A 13,761-nucleotide genomic window follows, 5' to 3' on the forward strand; every position below is an offset into this window, starting at 1 on the left:
CCTGTGAAAGTGGGGTACAAAAGACTCAGCTCACCCCTTGAATGAGCTGTAGATGTTTTCAGACAGCTGGCTCTTCTGCAGCTGTTAGGGAGAACACGTCCTGGAGAAGTTGCCTCCTTGGCTTGAGTAAAAGGCCAGAACTTCACTGCTTTTGTGCTGTTGTCCTCTGCCCTAGGTGATTACTTCCCTGAGAAGTCCAACAGTCACATCTATAAATGCCTGCCTGTGCAGTCCACGTCCTTCTGGCACAGGGCCGTCAAAACCGACCTCCCTCCAGGTAAGTGACCTCTGGGAGATGCATACCCTTGCAGCCCGAGTGTCCTCTAGTGACCATCTGCTGGTCACCTCTTTCACCAGGGCTAGTTCAAAGCCCACGCAGCAGGACGCAACGGTTTCCTGACAGGTTTCCTTTATGTCCCATGGGAGCTCAATGGTGATAACGCCATTTCTAGCTTTGCTTGGGAGACAGGGGGACCAAAGCCCTTGTGTCACCGCTTGGCCACATGCACCCCCTCCTCACGGCTCAAGGTTAACAAACAAAAACTCTGGGGGGTACGTTGTTTTATGAAACGTGTATCAGACATCCAGTATCAGGGGAGTTGTGTCCAGTGAATGGCGGACTCCAAACATGGCTGCAGGTGCCTGGGGCTTGATCAGCATCGCCTGGACAGGGACAAGGGAAAAAGGACCTCTTGTGCCACTGGCAGTCGTACTGGCTGACCCTGGCTTGTTCTGTCCTCTTGCAGGATGGTATGTGTTTGTCTAATGACAGGAGCCACAAGGGATTTCCATTTCCATTAGGTACATTATTGTCAGAGTTACGTGATGTTCATTCCCCTATAATTCACCGCTTTCCTCTATAATACTCACGTCTACTACTTGACTCCATCAGGTTTAAACCTCTGTAAGTTGAAGCTGCTCTTTGCAGCTGTGCATTTGTACTTGATTCTTCACAAACTTGAAAATTCAGATTGTACAGAGCTCAGCCTGTAGCCTGATGCGCTCAGGTTTCCTCCTGCTTTACAGCCAGTACCACTATCGACTTGATAGCTGGGAGTGATCTGTTACTTGCAGGAGGTCTTGTACATGCTCTGGTGAGCCTCTCTTTTCATCCCCCAAAGGACAAACTTGGTCACTATGCCTGCAGCCGAGCCATTTACGCCTTCTAATGTTTTGTGAACATCTTTTTTTCCCAGTCCAATCGTTCCTATTAACCCAGGATTTCCTAGCACAGCTCCTGTTTGGGTGCCCACATAATGCTCTAGGAGCTGGGTTACAAATTTATCCCTGTGGGCACATTATCAAGGGATCAGTCCCCCATTGCATAAGGATTATAGGCACGCCATCTTGGGAATGCTCACGGCTCGACCAGATCCTGCCAACTGTGAAGCTGTTAAGGGATGTCGGGAGCAGACGCCTCCTCCAGCAGCCCCATCCCGGGACCCCCCTGCCCGGCCACTGGAGCCCAGCCCACTGCCCGGGGACTCCTCCTGCGTGTGCAGGATCTGGCGTGTTGTTGGCACATCTGAGTGTTACAGCTCAGGGTTATCCCTGTCTCTGTGATGGGAAGACCATTAGGTGCAGAGACTTTGTTCTCCTGCAGAAGCACCTTCTGCTTTGGGAGGAGGTGATCAGCGTGTGAGCGCAGAATGGAGAAGAAACTCCTCCTGCGCTCAGACCGACTCACCCTGGTGTGTGTTTTCAGACTGCTCGCACAATGCCTGCTTTCAGTTCTTAGTTCAGACCCGGCCTGGGGCTCCCAACTGCCCCTTTTGGTGACCAGGACTCCCCGTAAGAGAGCAAGAGGACATCTGGAGTCACTGGAGGGATCCAGGGACAGGCTGACCTGAAAAAACCATGGTCGGGCAAGGCATCGTCAAAAAAAACCCCACAGTCAAACGTGCCAAAGGCACATGGCTGGTAAGGGAGACTGAGAGTTGGCTCATTGTTTGGAGATCTGGTGAGGAGCATATTAACTGACGATCTTGGTAAGAGCAGCTTTAATACAAGGCATGGGCAGTCTGGAGGGAGGAACTAGATGGCTTGGTTCACGTGTGTGCATATCGGGGAGCTGGGCAGGAGAGACTTGTAGGAAGCAAACCTAAATATCATGTTGAATGGGAAATAGGAGTACGGGGCAATTCATTCAGGAGCAAAGTGAAATCTCTGGAATTTTGAAGGCGCAAAAAGCTAAAATATACCGGTATAATGAAAAGTATTCCAGAAAGAAGAGAGAAAAGTGTGTCAGTGTTGGTGTGAAGGAGATCGGTGCCACTGATCACTGATTGCTGATAGAAATGGGAAGCGGGTCCATGCCCTATAGCTCCCCGTGACTCCTCACAGGCATCTGCTAAAATGTTTTGTTCTGCTCTGGAGGGAGCTGAAGTCCTGGGTAGCAGCCCCAGACTCCACCAGGGGAGATACCCAAAGAATTTGGTGTATGTTGGAGGCAGGTCTGTGCCCAACAGCACTCTGGAACTCCTCCCACGAAGTTCCCGGACTCTTTTGGTTTCCTCCGGAGACGAGCGAATTCCCAGGCAGCAGCCCCAGAATCTTCTAAGGTAGCTACCCGAAGAGCATTGTCTATATTGGCAGCAGGTCCATTCCTGTTTTGGCTTCAGGACTTCTCCTTTACAGACAGCGAAAGTCCCAGGTAGTATCACCACAGTTTTCCTAGTTAGTTGAAGAGTTTTCTTTGTCTTGGAGGCAGGTCCGTACCCAGTACCATGCCTTCAACATAGACAAAGAAAAGGAATAGACCTGTATGCCTCCAACATATGCCTCGCTTCAAAGCAATGGCTAAATGTAAACAGGTTAAAAAAACAGTCCCCTGGTAGCGGGGTGTGTGTGTCAAAGTCCACCTGACCCTCCACGCTTACTCAGCATGTCACAACTTCATGTGGGTAAGGGTGGATGGAGTCAGTGTAAGCAGGTGTTGTAACTGGCCAGGCAGTTGACCTAAAGAAATGAAAAATTACCTTTGAAGGGAGCAGCATGCCTTTAGATGAAGGGGTGTATTGCCTTTTCCTTCCTTGGTCTGAGCACAGAGAACTGAGAGGTGTTTCCCTCTTGGGGAGGGAAACCCATCCGACAGCCACCATCAGCCTCAGGGCTTGTGGTCCTTGATGGAGGCGTAAGTGCTTGGGACAGTTTTACTTGTGTGGTGTTTCTCATTCTGCTCCCAGGTTTTCCCATTAACGTTTGCTCTTTGCTTTACTTGTCTTTATCATGTTTTGTAAATGTTCTCCATTCATAGCCCTGAGCCCTGAACTACGTGTTCCTTTCTCTGAAAACCCATCAATAGCTCTGGAGTTTACCTTGGGAGCGGAGAAAAGGGGGATCCTTTAGAGTAGAGAAGAGAATTTATTATGAGAAGCACTTCAATGATATACATCTTGTGAGGATGAAAGTACCTGCTTTGACTTTTTTTGGTTGCTTCTGAAAACTGATGTGAAGAGCCATTGTTTGTCATTATGGGATACCACATCTGACTTGTAGAGCTTTCCCTGTGCGTAGGGTGGTGTTTTGTACATGGCATTGTGCAGTCCTCTTTTTGAACTGAACAAGTTACTCTTTCAGAATTTTTTTCGTAGTGTTTCACTTGACGTGCAACTTCCTGCTCTTTACGTGTCAGCTAATGGCTTCCAAAAAGACAGGAGATGGCTCAGCGAGGAGGTGGGGCGTTCCTGCATCTGTTTCTGGTGTCTGGTCTGTGATGCTGGGTCCACGTCCCCATCAGTTGCCGGTTTCAAGGCAAAAGGTTTATCCTCATTAAAATTACTTGTCTAATTTGAGGAACTGTCCACATAGACTTCAAAATTAAACTTTTCATAATCTGTTTGTGCACTGGTAGAGAAGCAGTGGGTTTTTTTTCCAGGGCTGTGCCTGTGAAAGAGCTTTTAGGAGCTTGTGTTCTGTCCCTCGACTCTCAGATGGGGCAATGAAGAGTTTGTGAAAGCCATGCATGTTTTTTGATGTTCACCAAAGTAGTATGTTCTTATGTAGCTTCTAGCCAGAGGTTGAATATTTGCAGTCAGATTTTCCATCAGCCTTGGTACAGTAACCTTTTTTTTCCTGCATGATCTTGTGTGCAGGAGTTGTCTCTTACATTGAAGTGGTCATCTCTGTAGGTAATGCTGCACACGTTTGTACAGATGCTGGACAGACTAGAAGCTGTAATGCCAGTATGGCAGGGCAGCTTGACGCTGGGCTCATACTGTAGCCCTCACAGCCAAGGAGATTTGTGTTTGTTTGTTAGTGTTGTGTTAGAGGAATGTCCCAGGTTTGGTATCCAGTGTGAAACCACAGGGATCCTCCAATGTTTCAGGTCTGGTTAAATGATGGTCCATATCAAGGTGGCTGCCAGAGTCTGGGAGTTTCAGTCCACGCTCGCTAAATTGCCTGCAGGCAATTAGCGCCCTCGGGGGGAGTGATGCAGTTCAGGCCGTGTTGGATCAGGGTGTACAGCAGCTGCAGAACCTGGATGTTCAAGCCTTGGGTGTAAATGCTGAGTAAGAACAGAGGAGGGGAAAAAGGGTCTTCAGAGGCTGTAGTCATGATCAGTTTTCTTCCCAGGGGCTCTGGTGCTTTGTGGGCAGAAAACTCTCCCTGAAACTCCTCCTCCTGAAAGGTCTGTTATGCACTGTACCTCCTGCTTCCTTTTGGATCTTTCTTGCAAAAACAATTGTTTTTTGGTTTGGGGTGTTTTTTCCCCTCTCTAGGATGTGACATGCCTCTGTTTTGGAGAAAAACAGGTGAAAGAGAGAAGGTGGGACAGGACTAGGTAAGTGGGAGGAGTGGTAGAGTATTATGGGCAAAAGTGGGTTTGGATTTTGATCTGCTCAGAAATTTTCATACCAGCCTTGAAACTCGTTTATTAATGTGAGGATGATAGTGAATGAACGGGAGGCGGGGGAAGAGACGAAGAAATGGAGGGAGCGAGGAAGGGCTCAGAGGATTTGCAACACCTCGTGCTGTATTAATCCATTCAGGCAGAGGTCCTCCCCACTGCTCCCAGAGCATGAATGTGCTGCTCCTCGAGTGTCAGAAGGGGTGACTTGCCAGTGACACAGCTGTCACTCCTTGTCCCTGACTTTATAATTCCCTTGAAAGCCAGGGATACAGCCTTCCTCTTAAGAATATATGTTAGAGGTACGAGTGCCCAGGGGCAGCGATGTGAACAGTGGGCAGCGAGAACAGGCAATGTCTCAGTCCACGGACAGGGAACTTGTTATTGCTGTCTTTGATGGTGGGATGTCGTGGGCTTTAGCATCTTAGAGAAGGATGTTCTTGAGAGGACGAGAAACAGGGAATTGCTCGTCTGTCTTCCTAAGATGCGGCATTAGGGAGCTACCGTTGGGCTCCCAGTGTATGGGAAAATCTGCTTTCATACTAATTAGCTAGTATGTATTAAAATGAATTTGTCCTATCTGCATTTGCCGATGGAAAATCAAAGTGGGCTGGTCCCCACGTGGAGCTGCTCCAGGCAGTGTTGTGGTAGCCCGGTGACTTCATCACCAAGGCTTTTCCTTATTTAGCTTTTTGGTTCAGACTTCCCACCTTGTTTCCTGAAGTTTAAGACCCATCCCAGGTCTGTGTTGCCATAGCTGTGGTTTGACGAGTACGCGGTGTTCTTGCAAGTGGTTGCCGAAATCGTTGAAGCGATGTCAAGCTTCCTTGTTCAGGGCTGTTCTGGCTGGAGTAAAAGGGGAAAAAATGACGATTCCTGTCCTGGAGTTTTCCTGGGGGAAATTTTCAAAACCCCACATTTTAAGGTTGAAAATTTTCATGGTGGAAATTCATTTGCAGATAATTGCGTGCTTCTGAAATCAAAGGACTTTGTGTTATTTGCTACCTTCTCACACTTTCCCCTCCTGACCCCAGGCTGTGCTTTCCTCCCTGTTACCACCTGCGTGAGGGTCCCTGCAGCAATGTCCAAGGGAAACGGTGTGTGGGTTTGTGTGTTACAAGCCCTCCGGCCAGCCTGGCCCGCAGTGGTGGGTATGAGCCACAACTGTAATTTTCATAAGTCTATGTAAGTGATGGGGAAAAAAAAAATCCACTTTTTCATGAAACTTGATATGAAATTTTCCAAGCTGTTTCAGGAAGGGAAATAATTTGAGTTGGAGCTACTGTGTCAAGTATTTCTTACTAATGGAAATCTATTGATTTTCCCTCAAATGTAAAACTTTCCCACCAAAAGCTTAAGCTTTGCAGACACTAAAATCTATCAGGGAGATCTTACCGGTTGGTAATCTGCTGCTGTGCGGTGCATATACACCCTCATAGCAGAAATTAACTTGTCTCAGTTACGATCCCAGGTGGAGCAGGTCTTTGCAGCCGAGCACCAGTGCTGTAAATCCAGCTCTACCTCCTGCCTGGTCTGTCTGGCCGTGGTCAGGTCTGGGGCAGGAGCCTCAGTTCACATTTGGGGGGTTTGGGCAGCTGGGTGCAGGCTTTCTGTCCTGGCTTTGGGTGAGACGTGACATGCAGGAGGTTTCAGCCGCCCTGTTTTAATGTCTTGGCGGCTGCGCCCCCGCGAGCCAGCCCCGGTCAAGAGCAAACATGTGCAGTCCGTGCATCTGGACTCTGCTCTCCTTGCCTGTCCTCTTGCAACATGGAGGAAAGTTACTTTCGTAAAGTGAGAACTGAAATTCTGTGTTGTCTTTAATCAATAAAAAGAGAATTCTGTAATTATAGGATTTTTGAATACTTCAGATCCTTGAGATAAAAACACGGATCACCACATTAGAGGATTTTTGCCTCTGTTCTGTGGATCATGCAACCTTAATATAGGTCTTTTATATTCTAATTTTTCCAAGTTATTTCCAAGTCTCATGTGGGACAAGTGATGCAATCCTCTAGCGGGCGGCTGGGTGCCATTCGTGTGCTCTGTGTGCTGTTGGGCTGCAGGTCCCTCGAGGCCCGGGGCTCCTGCCCTTCCTGCCCTGTTGTGGGACGTTGCACCCGAGGCAGGTCTGTGGTTGCTGGCCCTGCAGCGGTTCTGCAGCGGGGCTGTCCCCTGCCCTCAGCTGCAGCCCTGGTCCTATGGAGAGCTGGACCCTGTGAGCAGTGGGGATGGCCATCACGTGCATCCTGCAAGTCAACAGTGTGGCCAGGGGACCAGAAACATCCGCTCCCGCAGTTTGGGCACCACTGTGGTGGTGGGGATGCACCGGCTCAGGCTGGGGAGGGGAGTGTGTTACTGGGGACCTGCTTCCCAGGAGTGCATTGCCTGCTGCGCTGCTTTTCTTGTCATTCAGCCCTGCTGAGCAGGAAGACCTAGAAGCTGGGGAGTTGATTTTTGCATTTTTGCATTTCTGGTGGAGGGGGGGATGGGCGTAACTGTGTGATGGTTCAGTTTGTACTTCTGCCTCCTGTGGAAGGGAGTGAAGGCATCGCATAGGAAAAGCAGCAGCACTTCCTGGCTGCAGGGTACACACCACAGTGGGATCGTCTCTTTTCTCCAGAGCTTGCCAGTACATGGCATTAGACAGAGCTTTAGTGTGGGACAGCTGCGGAGAGAGGGAGGAGGAGGAACTTAATCCATCACTAGGATTGCTCTGACGTGCCCTGGCACTCGGGAGATATTGATGTTGGAGGAACTTGCACCAGACACCACATGCAGGATGCAGAAACTCAGCATTTCTGACCGCTTTTCAGACTGAAAGCATAGGAAGGAAAATCTGGGTGATCACTGCCTACCTCTGTTTTCTCTATTCCCCTTGTCCTCTTTTGTCTGAAGCATTTTTTGTCACTGATTTGTTTTTCCCCCTTTCTCCTTGCCTTCTCTCACAGGCTTTGAAGCGGCATCGTGGCAGATGAAGCAAGACTGGTGGCTTCTTTTTTCCTGCATGTGTTTTCTTCTGCTTGTGACCACCTTTATGTGCTGGCTGTTTCCCTGGCAGATGGTGTCATACACAGGGTGCCTACTTGCTCGGGGCAGACCTTACTCTAACGCTTTCCTGTGGAGGGAATTCAGCCCTTAGTGCCACATGCCTGTTGCACGCAGCTGTTCCTTGTGAAAGGCCATTCAGTTTCGTAGGATCCTCTAGTTTTGCTCCTCGGGTATGGGCTGCAGCGCACCCTTCTGTCTCTGCTCTCCTCGTGTCCATTTAGCGGGCAGTCTTACCTGAGCATGAATCAAAAGCTGGGGGCACTACAAAACTCTTTGGATTTGACGAGGATTTGGTGGTTTCCAAAGGAGCTATTGAATTGATATCCTCTCTGACTTGACATTTCAGCAGTGTCCTTACTAACTCCTGTTTGGTGCAGGTAGTGCCCAGGCTGAGGACCCATGAACTGCCAGCACTCAGTGCTGCTTGCTCCAGCGCTGGGTGTCTGGGATAACCAGCGTCAGGAGTGCAGGCAGGATGCCTGCTGTGATTTTTGGGATAGCACGTAGGCCATGAGTCATTGCTGACTTTTGCTTTGCTTCTCCCACCAGCTGGGACAATTTACCCAGTACGAGGGTAAAGAAGGAAAGGGAAAAGTCCGATGCAGGTCCAAGCACCTCCTCTGCCTGTACGGGCATCTCTGCCTTGGGACAGGCACATCAGGAAGCACTGGGCGGACATGTGCTGGCGCTCTGTGAGCAGACGCTGGTAAGCTAGCGCCGCATTCCCTCTCTCCATGCACTAGTATTTTCTAATTTCTGTGGCAATATCTCTGTAGCAAGTAGAGGAACGGAGATGATTTCTGAAGTCTTCCGCTGGCCTGCTTCACCTCTTCCACTTGCATGTACCTCTTCTTTGAGGAGACTCTGCTTTTATCATTTGGCCTGCTCTTTCTTAGATCAAAATGAGCTGTTCAATAGTGGTTTGTTTCGGTCACTTCTGGTCCTCCTGGCTAGATCCTTCACTCTGCGCTTGATTTGCTTGGGACAGTATTTAAAGAAAAAAGAGAAGAGTAAACTTGCCTCAAAAGGCTGAAACCAGGTTTTAGTTCGAGCCGCATCTCTGGTTTCTCTCCCAGTGGATTTTAGCTTTCTAGCGCAACCGAAATCCAATGAATATCCGATAAGCTTGATAGCAGTCATATTTGCCACCACACATTTGTAATGGATTGTCCTCTAAATGGTGTTTTCCTGCTGAGCCCTGCTCCAAGAGTAAGGGTGTTTAAAAACTGGTGTGCTTTTCTTCAACAGCTGGATACGAACCTAAGCAAGGAGAAGCAGCAGCCTCTGAGGGAGAAGGACACTGTGGTCAAGAGGGAGGTGGCATCCTGTTATCTTCACACATCCAGAAATACTCAGTGAGTATTTCTGATCCTCACTGCTGCCTCTGTGCTGGGGTCCTCGGGAGCAGGCGCTGCAGGCTCTGCAGTGGCCCCAGCACAAAAACTCCAGCCTGGCTTCTAAACAAAAATTTCAGAAGTTTTTGAGTTAAAACATCACCTAAAATGGAGTCCCTCTCAATAAGTCAGAAAAAATGTGGACAGTAACTGTCAGTAATCTTTTTGGCGGTAGTATATAACACAATTATTTATTTGGTTGCTTTTGAAGACTTGCAGGAAGCTTTCAGTGAAGTGGTTGATCATGCAGTAATTAAACCAATATTAGATTGTAATAAAGATTCACTTGTGATTTTTTTCATCATTTGGCCAACTTTCAAAGCTTGGTTTTCACAGGAACAGAGGGGGAACTATGGTGTTCTGTAGCTAGTGATGGCTACAGAGCTTTTCTTTAATTCTTTTAATTTATTCTTTTAATACAACTTTTTATGAGTTCCTGAAAAGTCTTTGTTATTCAGACTGAAGTTTTTCTGCAAAGAAAATAGGTTTTAGATAATAAGTAGTTTTTATATATATATATATATATTAAAAAAGATAAATGAAAAATCTTGGAGCAAGATTTCTAGTGACATTTTCAAGTACTTTCTGAGGTTGGGGACTAACCTATGTGGGCGTATCCTTCCAAAATTTCACTTAATGGTTTCTTTGACAGTCTCTCTGAGCAGTTTTCACTGAGATGTGACCTTTGAGAGCTAAGTATTTATACGCTACCGGACAAAATACCTGTACGAATACCCTCTCCTCTTACTTGACTGTTTTCAACTCACCCACTCCCTCTTTACCTCATCTCTCTTCCTCTATAAGCTCTGTTTGTGCAGGTTCCAGCTCGGCCCTTTCTTCCCGCTCCTGAGTCTGGCAGGCAGTCCCTGCCCTGGGTTTAATCTTGGTTCCTGCAAGTGCTTCCTCTCCTCTTGCTGTTGCTGCTACCCCATCCCTTGGGCTGTTTGCTTTTTAATGGCAGCTGATGACATTCACACATCCTCTCTCCTGCAGTTCTTGGGCTTGACTTGCTGTCTTGGGATCCCACCATTTTTTCTCCACAAGACTTCTGGAACGTACTAAGATTCCCAGTTTCAATGTGATGCTCTGTTCATGAAGAAAATGTGCCTTTTTTTTCTTCCCGCCCCTGTCTTTTTGTGGCGTAAGCGTGCTCAGCTTACCAACAGATAGTATTTACAGTTTGCCACATGGCTCCTCAGGACTGGTTACACCTGGGATCAGGCCAAGAACTGTAGCACCTGGAGAACCTGGTTCAGACCTGGGCTTTTCCACGGTCCGATGGCAACCCCTTTCCTCTCCACGTGACTGTTCTCCCTGTGTGTTCAGCGGGGTGGCCATCCTGGTCCCAGGGTGTAAGGAGAATGGATGACGACTACATCAATGACGCACACCAGGACACAGTGGTGAGGCTGGGGAAGACCGGTCCCTGGTGACCACAGGCATTTTTCATATGCAGGATTAGTACTGTGTCTGTATGTGATCTGGTTGTGTGAGGAGGGAACGAAATACCAGCTCAGTGTGGTATGGCCAGGGAGGGAGGAAAAAGGAAAGAGGATCAGGGCAGGTTGCTCACGTGGGGATGAGGCAGTGGTTTGTTGGGGGGCTTAAAGATCTCTTCCGAGATGGAGGTGGTGGGAGGAGGTGTTTGGGATTGAGCTGAGGGATTCTTGTGAGTAGGTGGGGCAATTGATGGCAGTGTGAATATTGGCTGTATTGGAATTCAGTCTGGTGGTTTCCTGCATAAACAACCTTTTCTACTGTCTTTTGAAGATCCATTAAGGTGGAATCTGGAAAGAAGAGTAATTATGCAGACTCAATAGTCTTACTCTTGTAGTTTTCAGTTCTCCTTAAACAGCAGGTGTGTGTTTTTTCACTTGTGCTGTGCAGTGATTAAACAAAAACCACCCGTGAAACTTCCTCCGAAATTAAAGGTGGGTGAGACACATCACATTTTCTGCCTCTTCCACTATCCTTTCTCTTGAACTTATTTGTATCAGTATCATAAATTCTTTGCTTTCACTAGAGCCAAAGCAATGTAAGGTTTGTTTTTTTTTCCCCAGGCCGGCCATCTCCTGTCAAGCAGAGATGTCCATGTAGACATGCTCGGCCACAGAGGCCTTGCTGCAAGAGGACGAAGAGGTGGGTGCCTGGTTAGTGATGGTTCTTATCCGCGCTTTGGAGGGTTTTCAGGTTGGTGGTAATTACAGAATAAATAGTATGATAATTACTGCAGTAGTCTGTGGGTATGAAGGACACAAAGATTTGGAAGGAGGAGAGGATACTTTTTAATAGCCGCTAGATTTTTTACAACACAGTGTTTGTGGGCCACTGACAAGATGATCATGGAGGGGGTGGCTGAGATTCTGTAACGGAAATTCTTTTGCTCTGGAGTTGAAGCCCAGATCGCCCTCTTAACAGTCAGACTACTGAATCTGGAAGCGTACGGTTCTCTTCTCAAACCTGAAGATAATTCAGTTAGAGGGAGAGCCGTTTGGAAGTTGTAGCAGTTTGGGGGCAGAGGCCGGTTGGGGGCTGGGGCCCTCGGGGGTGGGGGCTGTTTCTGCCCCGTGCCCTTGGCCTGGCGCTCACAGCTGGGAACGGGCTTTCCAAAGTCCTGCTGAAAAGTGCTACATAAGAAAAAGCTACAATGTGAAGATGGCTTCCAAGAGAACTTGACTGACCGTGACCTCTCCTATGCAAGTGGGTTTGCTGCTAGAAGAAACCAGACCAAACTGGCTGAAAGCAGCAAAGTTGCAACAAAATGGTGCAAACTCAGCTAATAAATATGCACTAAGCACACTTGCACAGAGGGTTTGCATGTACAAATACTCAAAAGTGAATGGTAACAGGTGATACCTTGGCCAAAACTAATAGGTTTTGTAAATTGTAAAAATGAGTATATGAATAGTCTTGAGATTGCCTATAAGGAATCAAGAGTTGTAACACAGCGTCCTTCTCATGCTCCCAGCTGAGAGCACCCTTATTGCTAGCAATAAAAAGGGGTTTTAGCTAGTGCATACTTCTGCTGCCTTTTTTCCCAGTACCTGTGCGCAAACTAGAAGAAAAGAATGCAAGCAAATCCCTTTTGGTAACAAGAGAGGCGGGTGTGGGACCTGTGGCCGAGCTGAGGGGCAGGGAGCACCCCTGGACCAGCCTTGGGGCTTGCTGCCAACCTGCCTTGCTGCCAACCTGGGAGAGCTGCTTTCAACTCAGTTCTCCCAGCAAGACATTGCCCAGGAGTTACTTTGAGTTTTGCTTTTCTCCTTCAGGAACCATGTTCCACACCAAGCACACCCAGAGCTGAGCCTGTGCCAGGAGAAGACTTCAAGCACAGCTGGGGCTGATGGTGACAATTCCCACTAGCTGTCCAGGTCAGAGAGGTGCAGGTAGGATTCCATGGCGGACACACTGGCTGATTGTCACTTCTCTTGCAGGAACAGGGTTTAACAGCAGGAGGGAGCCCGGGCACAAGGGCCTATGGGGTCAAAAAATGCATCAAACAGCCAGGGCGCAAAGCAGAGGGAGAAGAGAAATAGGTGCAGGTCACATAGCTGGGACAGTACTTTCAGGGTAACATCTGTCACAGAAGCACAATAACAGTAAAAGGCACTGGGAAGTCATGGAGTGACTGAGAAAAGTGCCTGGCAGAGAGAAGAGCCCGGAGAGACAGGAGACAAGATAGAGATGGAGGTGAAAAAGATGGCCTGTTGAAACTGAGGATGCTCATACTGTGCAGGTCCTTGTGAAGACACTGGTGGCTGAGCAGCTGATGGGGAAGGAGCAGGAACCTGGCTTCTGCTGCAGGTACTTGTGGTGTCACCTGCTGCTGAGTAGCTGATAGGGCAGGAGTTTTCAAATTACGTGTGCAGATGCCAGTGATGTCACTTGTGACTGAGTAACAGATAGATAAGAGAAGACGCATGGCCTGCTTATGTGTCTGTGATGTCATTCGTGGCAGGAACTAGCCCATTGCTTTTTCAGGTGCTTGTGCTGTTACTGGTGGCTGAGGAGCTGATAGAGCAGGAGTTTTCTATGCGATTTGTGAAGTTGGTTTTTGATGTCATATGTGCCTGAGAAGATGATAGGGCAGGCATAGAGAACTGTTTCATGGTGCAGTTGCAGGTGCAATACGCAGATTTAAATAAAAAGAATAAATTCCCCTGGTAATTCTATACTAAAGTGTCCTTGCCTCTCTCCTAGGCCGGTGAAGAACTGACTTTTACACAGGTCACCAGAGCATGACTGCTGCCAAGAAAGATCCCTGCGCTTGGCTGCTCACCTGGACCCTGTTCCTGCTCACGTCCCCATTCCCAACGCCTCTCTTGCTGGATTCGATTTCTTGAGGGCACAGTAGTCCCAAGCGCTGGCATTTGGAGATGAAAGAGGATGCCGATGGAGAAGCGCCTTCGCTCATTTTGCAGTGAGTCTTATGGTAGGCTTGGGAGCTGGGTGTTTTATACTTTCTGTGAG

This window comes from Aptenodytes patagonicus, unplaced genomic scaffold (genome assembly GCF_965638725.1).
Source record: "Aptenodytes patagonicus unplaced genomic scaffold, bAptPat1.pri.cur scaffold_67, whole genome shotgun sequence".
NCBI classification, from domain to species: Eukaryota; Metazoa; Chordata; class Aves; order Sphenisciformes; family Spheniscidae; genus Aptenodytes; species Aptenodytes patagonicus.